A 17,353-nucleotide genomic window follows, 5' to 3' on the forward strand; every position below is an offset into this window, starting at 1 on the left:
TCATGAAGTGGAGTAGCAGGGAAGGGCCAGAAGTGTGCTCACCAGGAAGCATGGTAGAACTGATATTAAAGACTAAATATCACTTAAATGAACTTGGATGAGGGCAACACAGTGGTAACAAGGGCAAAGCAAGTACAGCTGAGAGTCGGACAATCGTTGGTCCCAGAGGTCTTTACCAACATAGGGAACACCAGGAAACACATGCATCAGACCACACTTGCTTTCAGGAAGGCAGGGGTTGTTTTGAGAAAGCCACCCAAGCACAGGACCCACCCCAGTGGGAACAAGGTAAAGGATGGAGGTGGTGGAAATAGGGACCAAGGAAGAGGACAGCAGAAGGTGGGCAAGTTCAAGGAGCTCAGCCACCCATCAGTGCGCGCAACAGGCCTGGGTCTTAGAAGGACTTTGAGGTAGAGATATTGTGGGAAACTGGCATAGCCCAGTCAAATATGTGCCTTGTTGTTGCCCTAACTTTAACATTCCTTGATTATTTTTCTTCTGGTTTCCCAGCACTGAGAGTTGAATATAAGGTTCCTGGTTGGCTGGATATATTTGGCTAAGTAAATGGACTCAGCTTGTTTATAATTCACAGGCATGCCACATTTCTGTTAAGCATCAAATCATTCTTAAAAGATTTGCTTTCACAGGTCTCTCAATCAGCATAATTAGTCAAACACCTGTTATATATACTGAGCTGTGGCCTAGGTGTTACAATGTGAAACAGAGGAAATAAAGATACAAATAAATCTGTCTGGTAGACAATCAGACCCTTCCTGTCCACCATAAACACAATTGAAAATGACAAGAAAATACAGCCAGGGAAATAGGAGAGAAATGCAAACTTCTCACTATACTGGTTTTTGTGTTTTTATGGCCGAAGCAAGCAGCAGCTTGATGTGGGATCTCAGTTCCCCTACCAGGAACCTGGTCCACAGCAGTGTAAGCAGCGAATCCTCAGTACTAGACCATCAAGGAACTCATTACATCACATTTTCTTTTTGTTGCTAGTGGTTCTGAGCTACTGCAAAGGTCAACCAGAGACTAGAGTCAGCAGGGGCCTGAGGATCTTAGCTGATTCTCATGCTTCTGAGAAGCAGAAAACATCAACCATGTTCTTTGGGGTTCTAGATGCCCTCAAACAAAAGCCATATTCCTCACAGAAGAATGAGGATGGATTTTCTCTCCCAAAAGAGTTGTACTTTTCCCTGCAGGCACCAAAGCAGTGTTATTTATGTCCCAAGATCTATAAGCTGTTGATGTAAAGCAACTTCTGATTTTTACCTACAACCCAACGTTCTTTCACAGAACTCCTGGTCAAGAGGCTAATCTGAGTGGTGTGTTGGACTTGAAGTCCTCTTCAGGGAGATAGAACTCAAAACCTCTGGCCAAGACAAGAATTACCACACCCATATCATTGTCCCACCCATCTCATTCTAATGCCCCCTCACCCACCTTGAGCAACTTGTCCTACTCCTTCCTACCCCTACTAGGAAAGGTCTGTGACCCACCCTTGCCCTGCCCGTATGGGGAAATATAGGCCCCCAACCAACCAGCAAGGATATCAGAAGACCCCATATTTCCCCAACCAATCAGCAAGTCAAAGGTGTATGACAAGACCTCTCCTCTTTCTGTGGGCTGTAAAAACACACCAACACACACTCGGGGTTGGCTCTCCCTGATCGTCAGGAAGACATCCCACTGCACTAGAAGTGTCTCATATCAATAAACTTTTCTTTCTCTTCACCTTGCTATGTGTCCAGAAATTCTTCTTCTGACTCACATGCACAGAGCATGACGTGGTGGCCAGGGCAGGATGGTTACTGGGTCAACCTTGTCTATATGATTGTCTTTCCTTCAAGATGAGGTTTGTCCTAGGAGGCACCCATGTTATGCATGTACTACATTCAGGTGGGCATGCTTCTCCAGTTATGGCCAGATGTATAGACACAGTTTACACACAAGCTGTACCATCATCCCCCACTCAACACCACAATGAGAAAAGTAAGAAAGAAGTGGAGTTGTCATTTAGTTTTTCTGTCAAGTTCATTAGCAAGATGTGCAAACCTTGCTAACTGCAAATAATCTGAAGAAAGTTGAAGTCAGAGAATATATGAAAGTGACTAGATGAGCTAACTTCATATTTATACAAAGGCCTTGTGGCTATTCACTTTCTGATTCTTTAGGAAGTCTATGCCTCCTCAATTCCCTTGAATTTTCTCTCTCCTCTAAAATCCAACAGGAGAACCATTGGCTTTGTCTCTCTGCTTCAGGAAAGACTTCTTTCTTGCCTTTGACATAGTTACTCTGGTTTCCTAATTAGTTTTTGAAAGGATTTTCCACATCAGCCGTGAGATGCTGTTTCCCTTGGGAAAAAAAAAAAGTGCCCTCTTTTAAATCACTCCTGTGCTTCTCAAACTCTAGTGTCCATCAGAGTCACCTGGGGGACTTATGAAAACCCAGACTCCTGGGCTCCATCCCCACTTTCTGACTGAGTGGGTCTGGGGTGGAGCCTGAGAATTTGCATTTCTATAACACTTCCAAGTGATGCTGAGGCAGCTGGTCCAGGCACCACACCTAGAGACCCACTGCTCTAAACTATATCCAGTTCCTCTGAACTCAGGAGCTCAATAGAATGTCACAATGAGCTTTCAAATGGCATCAAAGAGCCCTATAAGGCACATGCTGCAGGTGTGTGTATTTGTTCCCCTCAGAGTGTCTCACTGTGAGCCTGCACTTCCTAGAGCACCATTTCCACTTCTGCTAGGTTTTGTAAATCCTGGCTTGGTGATGTAGACTTTTCAGATACCCAGTTATCATGCCTCTTCATCTGTTGAATCCACTGGCTTGAGAAATCGTTAAAAAAAAATGTTTAGTGCTGTTTCCAACTAGCTCTACAAAATATAAAACATAAGATTGCAAGAGCAGCCAGAATAGTTCCTATATGTCTTCCATACATCTGCAAGGTCAAAATGCCTAATTGCAGTATCATAATTACAGTCACCCTGAGGTCTCTTCACACATAAGGGGTTGCACAGAGAGAGTTATTAAAAGAATGCTTGTAAAAACACAGTATGAGTTCAAACTTGGCCTCCATCAACTCACCCTAGCAGCCATAACTTTTAAAATAAATGTTAAAACCCCATTTAGTCTCTGGGCAATTATAAGCATCAGTTGAAATAAATACTAAGAAAATACCAAAATATTTATTTTCTAAGCAGCAGACATTTATGTTTTGCTCTGGTCAAACTAAACCAAAGTTTTAATAACAAAAATGTAATCATTCAGGAGTTCCCATCGTGGCTCAGTGGTTAATGAATCCAACGAGGAACCATGAGGTTCCAGGTTCAATTCCTGGCCTTGCTCTGTGGGTTAAGGATCCTGTGTTGCTGTGGCTATGGTGTAGGCCAGTGGCTACAGCTCTGATTCAACCCCTAGCCTGGGAATCTCCATGTGCTGTGGGAGCAGCCCTAGAAAAGGCAAAAAGAGACACACACACACACACACACACACACACACACACACACACAATGTAATCATTCAATAAGCTTGGGCTAAGACCAAATGGAGGAACAATTACAAAGTGCTCTCCTTTTGAAAGCCCTTGTTCTAACTCATCTGGAGAACAGGCTTAGTGTTTGAACTTCAGCAATCTTGACTTCCCTCACTTCCCCATCAGGAGGAGGTAATAATTCAGAGTTGCAAAACTCTGGTATGATAAGTCAGGTATTTATAAAGTCTCATGGAAGTTGGGGCGAAATAAAAAAGGCCAGACTGTGAAAGAACATCATGCAATTCCTTTACCTGCAGCAGCCCTCTTCACTGGGCAGGATTTACAGATGCCAATTTGGGGTTTTCCAAAAGACGCTTTTTCTTTCAGCATTCTCTCTAACCCTGTAGCTGAATCAAAAAGTAACAAGTTTCTCTGTATTATTCAACAATATTTATCTAGCACCTACTAGATGCCAAACACTTAATAATACACATGTTAACACTTGTTAACACTTAATTCAAATGTGTTTTTAAAACTTCCTCTGTTCTCTTAAAATTTTAGTACTAGAAGAGGCATTCTGAGAAAATATAAAGCAAAAGCTAGACTGCATAGGCTGTTTGATACCAGGAGCAAATCAATCAGCCTCTGATCTCAAGTTTCCTCACCTGAAGAAAGACCAGTTGTACCATATCAGTGGTTCTTAAACTATGGCAGGCATCAGAATCACCTGGAGGCCTTGTCAAAACATAGATTGCTGAGCTCTACCCCCAAGTTTCTCATTCTGTAACATCTGGGGTGGGGCCCAGGGATCTGCATTTTTAAGAAGTTCCCGGGGGGATACTGATGCTGCTGGTCCAGGGACCAAAGGTTGACCAGAGTTGAAGGATTATTGTCTAAAATTTATCTGCCTTGCCAGGTTGCCCCTTTCCAGGTCCAAGACCAGACTTTTTCTAGAAGAAATTTTTTGTCTGTGCCTATTTGTGTTTCTGGGTTGCCAGTATCTTCATCTGTAAGTCTATATATACATGAAGCTAAAAGAAAACTCAGGGAATCTGTCACTGTGCCATTCCTTGGGGTCCTGAGATCCCTAACCAGTCTGCCTTTCTTTTCCATTGTACAGTCTTATGTTTGCTTTATAGAAAATGGCCAGGTTGTTTAGTTGTACTTCTCAGGAGAAATACGGGAAAATGGGATAAGTGCCTCTATTCCATCTTCCTAGAAACAGAAGTGTCTGGGCCACAGTTTGAGAACCACTACATTAGATGATATCTCACACCCCTTCCAGCTCTATACTCTATAATTATGACTTTAAAGGTGTCTTCATGAATTTATAAGACACATGGCAGGGTACACACTGAGTAACATAGAGAAGAGATAAGGCTGGCTTTCTGGACCTGTGTATCTTTTGTTTTAACTAGCAACCCATAAGCACGACCAGGTAAGACCTGAGGAAGCCTCAGCTAACTCTCATCTGCCAAGGTTCACCTATAACACATTCTAGACCACACTTCCAGGTAAGTGTTTTGTGTTCTACCATTTTCTAACCTGGGACCCATTCTCTGGGGCCTCCCTCTGTGCCAGAACTAGTCTGTCAAACTTTCCTCCATGTGGTACTAGTGAGTGAAGGACCATCTGCCTCCAAGGTTACATTTTCACAGGGACTTAATTTTTCCTTTACTTTGTTTTTCAGATACTTTGAATCATCCTGGTCAAAGCTGCCATCACTTTTTCCCTGGTTTTCCATAATCACTTTCCAGCTGCTCTTCTTCCTTACATTATTCCCCCTTCAAACCTCCTTCCAACATGGAAATCTGAGCGATCTCGTCAAAATGAGGTCCTCATGGCTTGTTTAGGTTTTAATGATTTCTGCAGCTCTTCAAACTAATAGTCAAATACTTGGTATGTCTGAGGTGATCCCGTGTGACCCAGGATCTGCCCACCTCCAGCCACTTCTTACCCCTCTCCCCTTCTCTGCTCCCTGCACTTAGTCACAATGACCTACACTGGTTTCTTCAATAATCTTCTTTGGTCCCATACATCTTCCTACCACTGTGCTTTAGCTATTGCTGCTCATCCTCCCTGAAATGCTCTCTCTCTTCATCTAGTTAATTCCCACTGCTTGTCAACTCAAGGCCTTCCCTGATCACTTACACCTGGTCACAGTCTGCTGCTATTCATTTATTGCACTGCTTTCTTTCCTTCATAGCAAATATCAAATAATCACAAAATCTTTTATTTATTTACTTTTGCAACATTATATCACCAGTACCTGCCATAGTGCCCGTAATGTAAGATATGTACAATCTCTTTTGAATAAAGTATTTAAATAAGAGAGACCACCCTACCCCAAAATATTGCATCATAGTCATATGCGCTATTAAAAAAAAAAAGACATCTTTTGTTTCTCTTCAATCATTAATGTCCCACATTGAGTGGTTTATCAAACAAGTTGAAAGAGATTTTCATATCTCATTTTGAGTATTAAAGAACTAGCAAAGTGCTCCATACTCAACATAGTAGAGTTTGGTTCTTTATGGAGATTTTGGCTAATCAATATGTGAACAACCCCATAGCATATTATTTGCTCTGTGGTTCAACAATGACAGAAAAGCCTTTAACTCCTAATGCTTCAATGAGATGACTTTTCAGCCTCCTGACATTGAGTCGCATTAGCAAAGGGAATCTGTCCTGAGTTTCCTGGGCATATCCTCAACCACTGAGATAACTGCTCATTCAGCATTCACTAAAGTTTTGTCTCTTATTTGATGAGCTTAACTAAAGTACACATTGAAATCTTATCAATCACTTTTATTGTTCCACAGAGTGCATATGGTAAACTTGCTTTCGTCAAGGACAGAATAATAGTTAGAAATAATTTGGGATAAATTAAATACAGAGTGTTGCATTCAACTAAAAACCATCACTTTCTTTGACCTTGTCTGGAGTCATAAACAGCATAAGGTTATCCACCCCGGGCCTCACAGGTGCAAGAAACTTGATAAACTGCAAGGCTCAGACTAAATCATAATAATTTAAATGTGAAAAAGATCCCATTTCATTTACTTAAGTGTAATCTGAACAAACTATACAACATAAGTTAGCATATATTTGCAACTACTTTTAAAAGGAAACATGTTTGCATAGCAGAAATTATCACAACATTGTAAATCAACCATACTTCAATAACTCTAAAAAGTGAAAAACAAAGAATACTGCACAGAGTACCAGAAAAAAGGAAACATATTTTGAGTCATTGCATTTATAGAATTGAGCTAAAGACGGTAAGATATTCATAGAACAACAAAAAATATATATAAAACACATGAAGCATGACTCTACTGTAAGAGTGGTTATTCAAAGCTACATCTCAGTGAGCTTCTGGCTGAAACTACAGAAAATTCAGCCAATGAGAATTCTTAATGCCTAATCACACAAATGGTCACATACCCAGAGGAGTTTGTACATGCCAACCATCAGACTCTAGTAACCAAGCTGTAGCAGTTGCTGTAATGTTTTAAAAACAAGAGTTCAATTGAAGGAAGTTCCTGGTATGACTCAGTGGTAACCAACCCAACTAGTACCTATGAGGATGTGAGTTCAACCCCTGGCCTCGCTCAGTTTGTTAAGGATCTGGCATTGCTGTGTCTGTGGTGCAGACCAGAAGCTGCAGCTCTGATTTGACCCCAGCCTGGGAACTTCCACATGCTTTCTTGTGGCCCTAAAAAGCAAAAAAAAAAAAAAAAAAAAAAGCAAAAAAGAAAAAAAGAAAGAAAAATAAAAGCAAAAAAAAAAGTCAATTGAAGACTGTGAGCCATCAAAACATAGCTTTGTGAATTGAGTTATGCAAAAAAAAAAGATAAAAATTTGATAAAAATTACTTTGGACTAAGGCTCTCATTCCTACTCTCTCCCACTTCTGAAATGCCTCCTAGTCATCTTCCTCTTCCTTCCTTTCCTCTACTTATGCTCTTATTTGACCTCTGAAGTCCAGCACCACCTGAAGTGCCTTACACAGTGGCTTAATACAATTCCCATTGTTCCTTCTTTCAATGACCTCATCTTTGTTTTACCATCACATTTCTCTTCTAGTTCTCACTTATTTCTGAATCATTGGTATATCCATGTATCCTAAAATTCAGTCCCCTCAGGCTGGTCTTCTAGAATACAGCAAAAACATTGTACCACCAACCAGTAACAAATTCTGTACTTATTCCAGATGCCTGCAAGAGTCTAGGTTTTCTCTTTGTCTTTGCTCAGTTTAGGAATTTCTTTGATACTATGAACATCACTTCAAGTTGTATCTGCTGTATTTTAAACAAGATAAAATATTGATTTTCAACCAGTCTGTAGCCCAAACTAACCACACACTCTCCCCAAAGAGCATCAAAGGATACTATGTCATCAATACTCAGAAAAGCAATCAGAGGTGGAGTTTTCTGTGAAACAGAGATAAATTTGTTTTCTATGTAGAAGGCTCTTTTATCCTCCCTTTTTAAGCTTGTCTTATTGTCTTATAACCCACTTCTACTGTGGTACTTCTGAAAATAGTAGTTTAAAAATCTCTTTCCACTTGGAAGGAGGCATTCTTCCAGGGTTATGGTCTCAGAGGCAAAAAGGCACAGAGGTGCAGCAGAAACCTCTAGATTAGCAGTCTTCATAGTTAGGAAGTTATGACCAGTTCATCAAAGTAAGATCTCCCTTACGAGTGTGGGTCAAAGCTATGGCTGCTAATAAGGTGGTTGATTTCTTTGAAAAGGACTCAAGGCACATATCCCCAGGGACTAACTGGAGTGGCAGCAATCACAAGAGGCAGCTGAGCAAAGACGTGAGAACTCAGGATCCCAGTTAAATCTTGTCCCAGAAGCACACCCACAGAGTTGGATGATAGGGGAGATAGGCTCACTCGGAAATGCCAAATTGCAATAGCAACTTTACTTCTCATGGGAAAAGTCCCAGGTAGAGCAAACAAAAATCTCTGGCCTTGGGAGAAGTTCTCCATCATGGTTCCAGACATCATCTCAGGTAGGACAAGGATTTTTCTTAAGGGCTAAGGCAGCTTCATTCCTCAAGTACAAATTATAACAGTGATATTGTACCAGATCCCTCTTGGAGCAACAGAACCAGGTCTTAGTTGGGGACAAGAATTCATTTCTAGACTGGGGCAGGCCCAGTTCACATATGGAAGTATATTTGGGCCCTGATAGTATGAAGAAATAGTAGGGGCAGGGCACTCCCTATTCTGTTTTCTTTCTTTCTCCTATATTCAGGGAACTGAAGACTAGCATTTTTGGGAACTCAAAGGTATGAATTTTACTTCTAGAGTCCCCTGTTTTCTGTGGGGCACTGCTTGCTTGCCAGAAAGTAGGAGTATCTAAATTTGGATTCTCTCAGAAACAAGGAATTGACTACAAGTAGCTTATTTGGGAGGTGATCCAAGAAACAGTTGTAGGGAAGTAGAAAAATGAGACAGCTACCACCGTGGCAACCGGAGCATCATCCTGCTGGGAAACTTCAGGAATCAATGTAAAACAGGCAATTCAGAGATATCCCACTCAAGTTGTTTATTACGGTGCATTCTAGCCTACCTTGGGTACAAGCAACAACTTCCAGCTGCTTAGAAAGCCCACTAGCAAAGAGGTGTACATGCTGGCAGCTGGAAGAAAGACAGCAAGTGTACCACAAACATAAGGCCCAAGAGGGTATGGCTGGGGCACCAACGGCATCTCTTACAAGGTATATTCCTGAATTCATTTAATTTTAGATTCTGGAGAGAAGCAAGAATGCAGAGTACAAAGGGATAGGAAATATCTTGTTTCTGGGAGTTCCTGTTGTGGATCAGTGGTAACAAGCCCGACTAGTATCCATGAGGATGTGGGTTTGATCCCTGGCCACACTCAGTGGGTTAAAGATCCAGCATTGCCATGAGCTGTGGTATAGGTCACAGATGCAGCTCAGATCCCATGGCTGTGGCTGCAGCTGCAAGTCTGATTCTGCCCCTAGCCTAGAAACTTCCATATGCTGCACCTGCAGCCATAAATAAATAAATAGAAAATATCAGGTTTCCCTTTTTTGTGAATTCAAAGTATATGATCTAGATACTCAATGGAAGAAACGAGTCTCTCAAAGACCTGGAGAAAGAGATCTTACCATCTCAAACTAAGAGATTTTATTAAAGAAAGAAAAGTGTCAGAGTTGTATGTGTTTTCTTCTCCCCTTCCCTCTTCCAACCAAACATGATAATTACAGCGTAAGAGTCCTCTGTCAGAAGAGCTATTACATTTGAGTTTTAAATTCAAGGGTAGTAGATGACACAATCAGTATCAATTAGCTGTGCCCTCTGGAGAAACTGAAAGCCTTTCTCTATCTCCTCCTCTCTCTTTTCCTAATCCATTTTCTCTGTTTATATGATCTTCTAAATATATTGCATCTCTGTGATGATCTCTGGTTGATAACAGCAAATTGGTGTTAAATTCTAGGATACCTGCTTGGTAAGGGGAAATACTGGGTTGTTTGGGAAATACATATGTATAAGGCAATTAGTATCTAAATTATAAATATTTAGTTCATTAAATCTGTGTCCTGACAATTCTTTGGAACTTTGGAAATATGGGACACTTGAGATTGAGGTAATTTCTGAAGGCGCCAAAGGAGCAGTGCCATACCCTGTGGGAAATACTTCAGGCTACAGCTGTTTGGAGAAGAGATCCAGGCACTAATCAGACACCAGAAAGGTACTACAGAGCTGAGACTGAACCAAACAAGAATACAGGCACTTTGTATTCATTTTGTTAGGACTTTAATCCCCCCAAGAACAGGGGATTGAGTATGAAAAGCAAGATAACTTTAAAAATTAAACAAAGGTGTCAAGTGGAATAATAGGAACTGGATTTATGCTCTCAACCTAAACAACTGAAAACCTGGACAAAATACATGAAACCACAGCTAACAGATAATGATGAAATAGCAGTACAAAAATCCCTGAGAGAAGGGACACAAATAAAATAAGCTCTACAACTGTACCAAGTTACTGTTCAGAGGTAGTTTTCAGGCCTCCATGCAGGGAGGGAGAACCCAAACAACCCAGCACTTCCTGAGTTGAGAAGACAGAGACTGGAATTCGCAAGGCCAAGACAGCTAAAATTTGTTGGGCCAAAACCAAAAAGGAGGGATATGCAAGAGATAGAGCTCCATATTTCTGCAGAAGGTCCCCTAGAGTCTTTGGCAAAGTAGAAAAAGACATGTGAAACAAGGAAAGAATCACAAGAAAAGAGTAGGGAGAACAATTCCAAAAGCCTGCTTAGAATAGGAATAATTTGTGCTCCTACCAGTCACAATATAAAGCTATCATAACCCTCAGTGCATTATGTAGAAGAGCATCACCCCCATAGTGGAGCTAATCAAACTTAAAAGCTTTTGCACAGCAAAGGAAACCATGAAAAAAAGACAGCCCACAAACTGAGACAAAATAGCTGCAAACAATGCAACTGACAGGGGCTTAATTTCCTAAATATACAAACAACTCATACAACTCAACAACAGTAACAACAACAACCCAATTAAAAAATATGCAGAAGACTTTAATAGACATTTCTCCAAAAAAATACATGCAGACGGCCAGTAGGCACCTGAAAAAATGCTCGACATCACTACTTATTAGAGAAATGCAAATCAAAACAACGAAGTACCACCTCACACCAGTCAGAATGGCCATCATTAACAAGTCAATAAATAACAAATGCTGGAGAGGGTATGGAGAAAAAGGTACCTTCCTTCACTGTTGGTGGGAATGTGAATTGGTACAACCACTATGGAAAGCAGTATGTTCTTTCTCAGAAAACTGAACATAGAACAACCATATGATTCACTTCTGGCCATATATCCAAATAAAACTATAATTCAAAAAGATACGTACCCATATGTTCATAGAAGCACTATTCACAATAGCCAAGAGACGGAAACAACCTAAATGTCCATCAACAGATGAATGGATTAAGAAGATGTGGTACATGTACACAAAGGAATACTACTCAGCCATAAAAAAGAATGAAATATGGCCATATGCAGCAACATGGATGCAGCTAGTAATTGTAATATTAAGTAAGTCAGAAAGAGAAAGACAAATACCATATGGTATCACTATATATGGAATCTAAAATATGGCACAAGTGAACCTATCTACAAAACAGAAACACTCACAAACATGGAGAACAGACTTGTGGTTGCCAAGAGGGAGGGAGGAGGGAGTGATTAGACTGGGAGTTTGGTGCTGGTACATATAAACTATTACACTTACAATGGATAAGCAATGAGGTCCTACTGTATAGCACAGAGAACTACATCCAATCACTTGTTATAGAACATGATGGAAGATTATGTAAGAAAAATAATGTGTATATATATATATTTATGTGCATATATATGTATGTATGACTGGCTCACTTTGTTGTATAGCAGAAATTGGCATAACATTGTAAATCAACTACAATAAAAAAATTTTTTTAAATACATGAGGCCAAACCTTACTGCACTGAAAGAATACATAAATCCGTAATTGCAGTCAGCTCTTTTAATACTCCTTTCTCAATCATTAATAGAACAAGCAGAGAGAAACATCAATAAAGATAGAGAATGCTAAGACATCATTATCAATCAACTAAACCAAACTGACCTTTATTTCAAAGTCCATCAACAACTGCAAAATACACATCCTTTTCAACTGCACATGGGGTGTTTACCAAAATAAACCACATCCTGGATCATGATACTTGTTTCAAGTCGATCTTCAGATTCAGCACAATCATGACAAAATCCCAGCAGGTGTTTTTGTATTTGTTAAAGAGTTGTATTTAAAATTTATATGGGATGCAAATGACCTAAAAGGGCTATAATAATTTTGAAAAAGAAAAAAATAAAGGTAGGATTTCCTAGATAGACAGATAGACACCATATATATATATGGGGTAATCAATATGTTTTTGGAATAACCAATATTTATATGGAATAATCAAGAGATGGAGGATTTGTGTAAAGAAATAGACCCACATGGGAGTTCCCATAGTGGCACAGCAGAAACGAATCCAACTAGGAACCACGAGGTTGCGGGTTCAATCCCTGGCCTCACTCAGTGGGTTAACAATCTGGCATTGCCATGATCTGTGGTGTAGGTCGCAGATGCAGATCAGATCTGGCATTGCTGTGGCTGTGGCACAGGCCTGCAGCTGTAGCTCCTATTGGACCCCTAGCCTGGGAACCTCCATATGCTGCTTGTGGCCCTAAAAAGCAAAAAGAAAAAAAAAAAGAAAGAAACAGACCCACACATATTTAGTCACCTGCTTTTTGACAAAGGCGCTAAAGTAAGCAATTCAGTGTAGAAAGGATAGTCTTTCAACAAACGGTATTGAAACAACTGGATATCCATACGTAAAAAAAGGAAGATAACAAAGAACCTTGACTATTAACTTAAAACATACACAAAAATTAATATCATCTTAATATTACTTTACATTAATATTACTTTACAATATACACAAAAATATTAATAAGAATTAATATGATCAAATGGATCATACACCTAAATGTTAAACCTAAAACAATAAAACTTCTAGAAGAAACTATAGGGGAAAAAAAAAAACTAAATCTTCATGGTCTGGAGTTAACCAAGATTTTTTTAAGATAAAACGCAAGAAGCATAATCCGTAAGAGAAAACACTGATAACTTTGACTTCACAAAATTTTAAACTTTTATTCTTCAAAAGACTACTGTTAATAAAATGAAAAGGAAGGCTACAAACTAGGAGAAAATATTTACTAAACATGTATCTAGTAAAGGACTTACATCTAGAACAGAGGTCAACAAATTATAACCACCTGGTTTTATAAATCAAGTTTTATTACCTGTGGCTCCTTTCAAAGTAAAATGTCAAAGACAACTAATTGCAATCCAAAACTTACAGCCCACAGCATAAAACATTTACTACCTGGCCCTTTAAGAAAAAGTTTGCCAATATTGGCTAGAGAATATTTAAAGAATTCTTACAACAAAATAGTAAGAAGTCCAATTTTTGAAATGGGCAAAAGATTTGAATAGACACTCTACCAAAGAACATCTATGAATAGCAAGTAGAGTTTCAGTTATGCTTCATGGTCTGGGGTTAACAAAGATTTTTTTTTTTTTTTTGGCTTTTGTCTGTTGTTGTTGTTGTTGTTGTTGCTATTTCTTGGGCCGCTCCCGCAGCATATGGAGGTTCCCAGGCTAGGGGTCTAATCGGAGCTGTAGCCACCGGCCTACGCCAGAGCCACAGCAATGCGGGATCCGAGCCGCGTCTGCAACCTACACCACAGCTCACCGCAACGCCGGATCGTTAACCCACTGAGCAAGGGCAGGGGTCGAACCCGCAACCTCATGGTTCCTAGTCGGATTCGTTAACCACTGCGCCACAACGGGAACTCCCAAAGATTTTTTTAAGATAAAACACAAGAAGCATAAATTCTAGAGAGCTGCAGTACAGCATAGTACCTAAAGCTGACAATACATTTTGTGCAGTTCAAAATTTAAGAGGATGGATCTCACATTGTGTTCTTACCACAAAACAAAAATGAAAGAACACAAGGAAATTCTGAGAGGAGTTAGATGGGTATATTACCTTCTTGTGGTGATATCACAGGTGTTTGCATATGTCCAAACTCATCAAATTATACACATTAAATGTGTAGTTTTTTGTGTACCAATTATACATCAATAAAGCCATTAAAAATGCCAAGTACATGAAAATACATCAAATATCATTATTCATTAGGAAAATTCAAATTACTTTTTTCTTCTTCTTTTTTGGCCATTCTGTGGCATATGGAGTTCTCAAGCCAAAGATGGTATCTGAGCCCAGCTGCAACCTATGCCACGGCTGGGGCCACACAGGATCCTTAACCCACTGTGCCTGGATGGGGATCAAACATGTGTCCCCACTGCTGCAGAGACACAGTTGATACCACTGCAACACAGCAAGAACTCTGGAAAATTCAAATTCAAATCATAATACGAAACCACTACATATAGCCAGAAGGGCTAAAATTAAAAGGATTGACAATACCAAGTGCTAGTGAAGGTGGTGCAACTGGAGCTCTCAATCTCTGAGGGTAGGAGTGCAAAAGAGTATAGCCACCTTGGCAAAATTTGACAGTTTCCTATAAAGTTAAATAGACATCATTTCACCAAACAATCCCACCCCTAAATGTTTGTATAAGAGAAATAAAGACTATGTTCACATAAGTATGTTCTTAGTAACGAGAAACTGGAAAAAACCCAAATGTCCATCAATAGGTGAACAGGTTGTGGCATGAAATATATGCTAGAACACAGTAATAAAAAGGAAAGAACTACTGATACACAGAACAAACTGGATGAATTTCAGAAGCATTATGCTAAATAATAGAAGCCAGAATTTAAAACTCCATAGAGTATGATCTATTTATATGAAATTTTAGAAAAGGCAAAATTATACCGACAGAAGCTAATCAGTGGTTGCCAGGGCCCAGGGAAGGGATTAACTACAAAGAGACACAAAAAAACTTTGGGGGATGATGGGAATATCATTATCATGTGGTGGTTACATGATATGCATCTGCCATAACTAATTAAATTTTACTTTGTTATTAGTAATTTTTTTGTAAAACTGTTTTTAAAAATTAAAGATAGCAACACACATGCAGTTTTTACCTATAGCTGTCACAATCCTATTTTTTTCACCATATACACCAGATGATTGACTCTAAGGTTTTGACCACATATATGAGTGTAACTCAAGATGAAAAAATAGAATAAGAGAGGATGTCTTGGCCTGCTGCAGTAGTTCCCAAACACATGCACATCAGTTTCTAGGGGATGCAGTCTAAAGGCAATTATCTAGGCACCACCCCCTGAGGTTCTGATTTAAGGCCAGGCCTGGGGGATAGACCTCTGTGGACTAACAGCCTCTCCAGGTGATGATGATGCAGGGTGAAACTTGAAAACCATCAGCCCAATGTACAGGTTGACCTTTGAGTAAACTTAATTCATATCATGTTCTGACCTCTTTCAGAGACTTCTGAGAAATATCAGAACTTCATAAAAAGACCTAGAAGCAATAAACTGCAATTGCATTGGTTAGAAAGCTCCAAAAGGAAGCTCAGGACTTGGCAAAGTTGCCTCCCCAAGGTGCAAGGATTTTCATAGGTCACTAATTCCCTCCCCAACCCTCAGCCTGGCAAAAAGCATACTCAATCTTTGGGCCTTAGCTTTCCCATTGATTATGTGGTGAGATCAAAGGTACCTACCCACCTCCTAGGGTTGTTTGTCAGAGTTAAGTAAAATAACTCATATAAACTGCCTAACACAATGCCTAATACATAGCATATACAATGAAACCTAGAAAATTTGGATAGTCTGAACTAGTAATTCGTTCCTGACCTCCACAGCAGGCTCACCCTGGTCATTCATTAATTTTATAATAATGAAACCTTGATTTTCTGGCTTTTTAATTGTTTGGGCCTCACTTGTACCATTGAGCTCTTCTCAATAAATGCCATCATCTCTAATATTATCACTATGGGTTATATTTATTGCGGTATTTACTATTATCATCTTAGTGATTTTGATATCAAAAAACTAGCCACTTCCTCCTTCCTAGACTTACTACTGACTCAGTATTTTGTAGGATTGCAGGCATTCCTCTCTTGATTACCCAGACAGATATCTACTTGCCTACTAAAGCAGAACCCTTTAATAGCCATTGTTTATTTTTAACAAGCCATTTCAGATAATTTACAAATGTAGGGGAGATCTGACTTTAAAACGTAGGAAAATATAAGCAAGGATTGAATTGGTATTTAAAGAATGACATTCAACCCCCTTCAAGTCTGTTATTCAATAACTTAAAATCAACCCTGCTGGTATTTCCAGCCACATTTTCTCACTCTTTCTTCTGTTATCTGCTCTACAGAGGCTTGGAGGAGACAGTGATTAGAGCTGGTGCTGTTGATATAGGTGAATGGCGCTGATTCAGCTGGGTAGTGACAGCAGGTGGCTAATGGCGAGGAGCATCAACATTTTCCTCTTTTTCCCTGCCCCTGAGCTGTTCTTCCAGGGTGGTCAAAGTCAACCATCAGCATGTTTCCAGGTGCACACATCAAGCAGAGCATTGTCAATCCTGACGATTCTATACACCCCATTTGTTGAGGTTTTTGCTATATAATAGTGAATGTTAGAGAAAGGGCTCTCTCTATAGAATAGGAAGATATTCTCATTTTCTTTTTTATTAACTATTTTTATTTTTTCCATTATAGTTGGTTTACAGTGTTCTGTCAATTTTCTACTGTACAGCAAAGTGACCCAATCTCACACACACACACATACTCATTTTCTAGGTGAGGTAACTGAGTCTCAGAGGGATCATGACTTGAAAGAGATGACCCAAACCGTGTTGTGACTTGAGCCAGATTTCACAACTCTAAATTCCATGACTTTTTCCACTCTCCTATGATACATTCCACTTGGGAGGGAGGCAATGTTAGCACTTCTCAACTGAGAGCTCACAGGTCAGCCCAAATCTTGACCTTCCTCTGCCCTCAAGGTGGCTGGGTGGCAACTGTGTGTCATAAGCCCCGGTTCATTCACTCTCAGCAGTGAGCAGCCTCTGGTCTTTAGCAGAGGGTGCTATGTAGACAGTGATGTGGAAAATGTCAAGAGGCACTAATACATATAAATGATGTTCTTGGACTAACCTCTTTATGTTTCTGCTGTATACTTTGAGGGAGAGGCATTTATACCTTAAAACTATTGGAATTTAGAGAATTCAAAACTATGAGCTCCCCTCTGCCTACCAATATTGGT

Source organism: Phacochoerus africanus, chromosome 2, assembly GCF_016906955.1.
Source record: "Phacochoerus africanus isolate WHEZ1 chromosome 2, ROS_Pafr_v1, whole genome shotgun sequence".
Taxonomy (NCBI): Eukaryota; Metazoa; Chordata; class Mammalia; order Artiodactyla; family Suidae; genus Phacochoerus; species Phacochoerus africanus.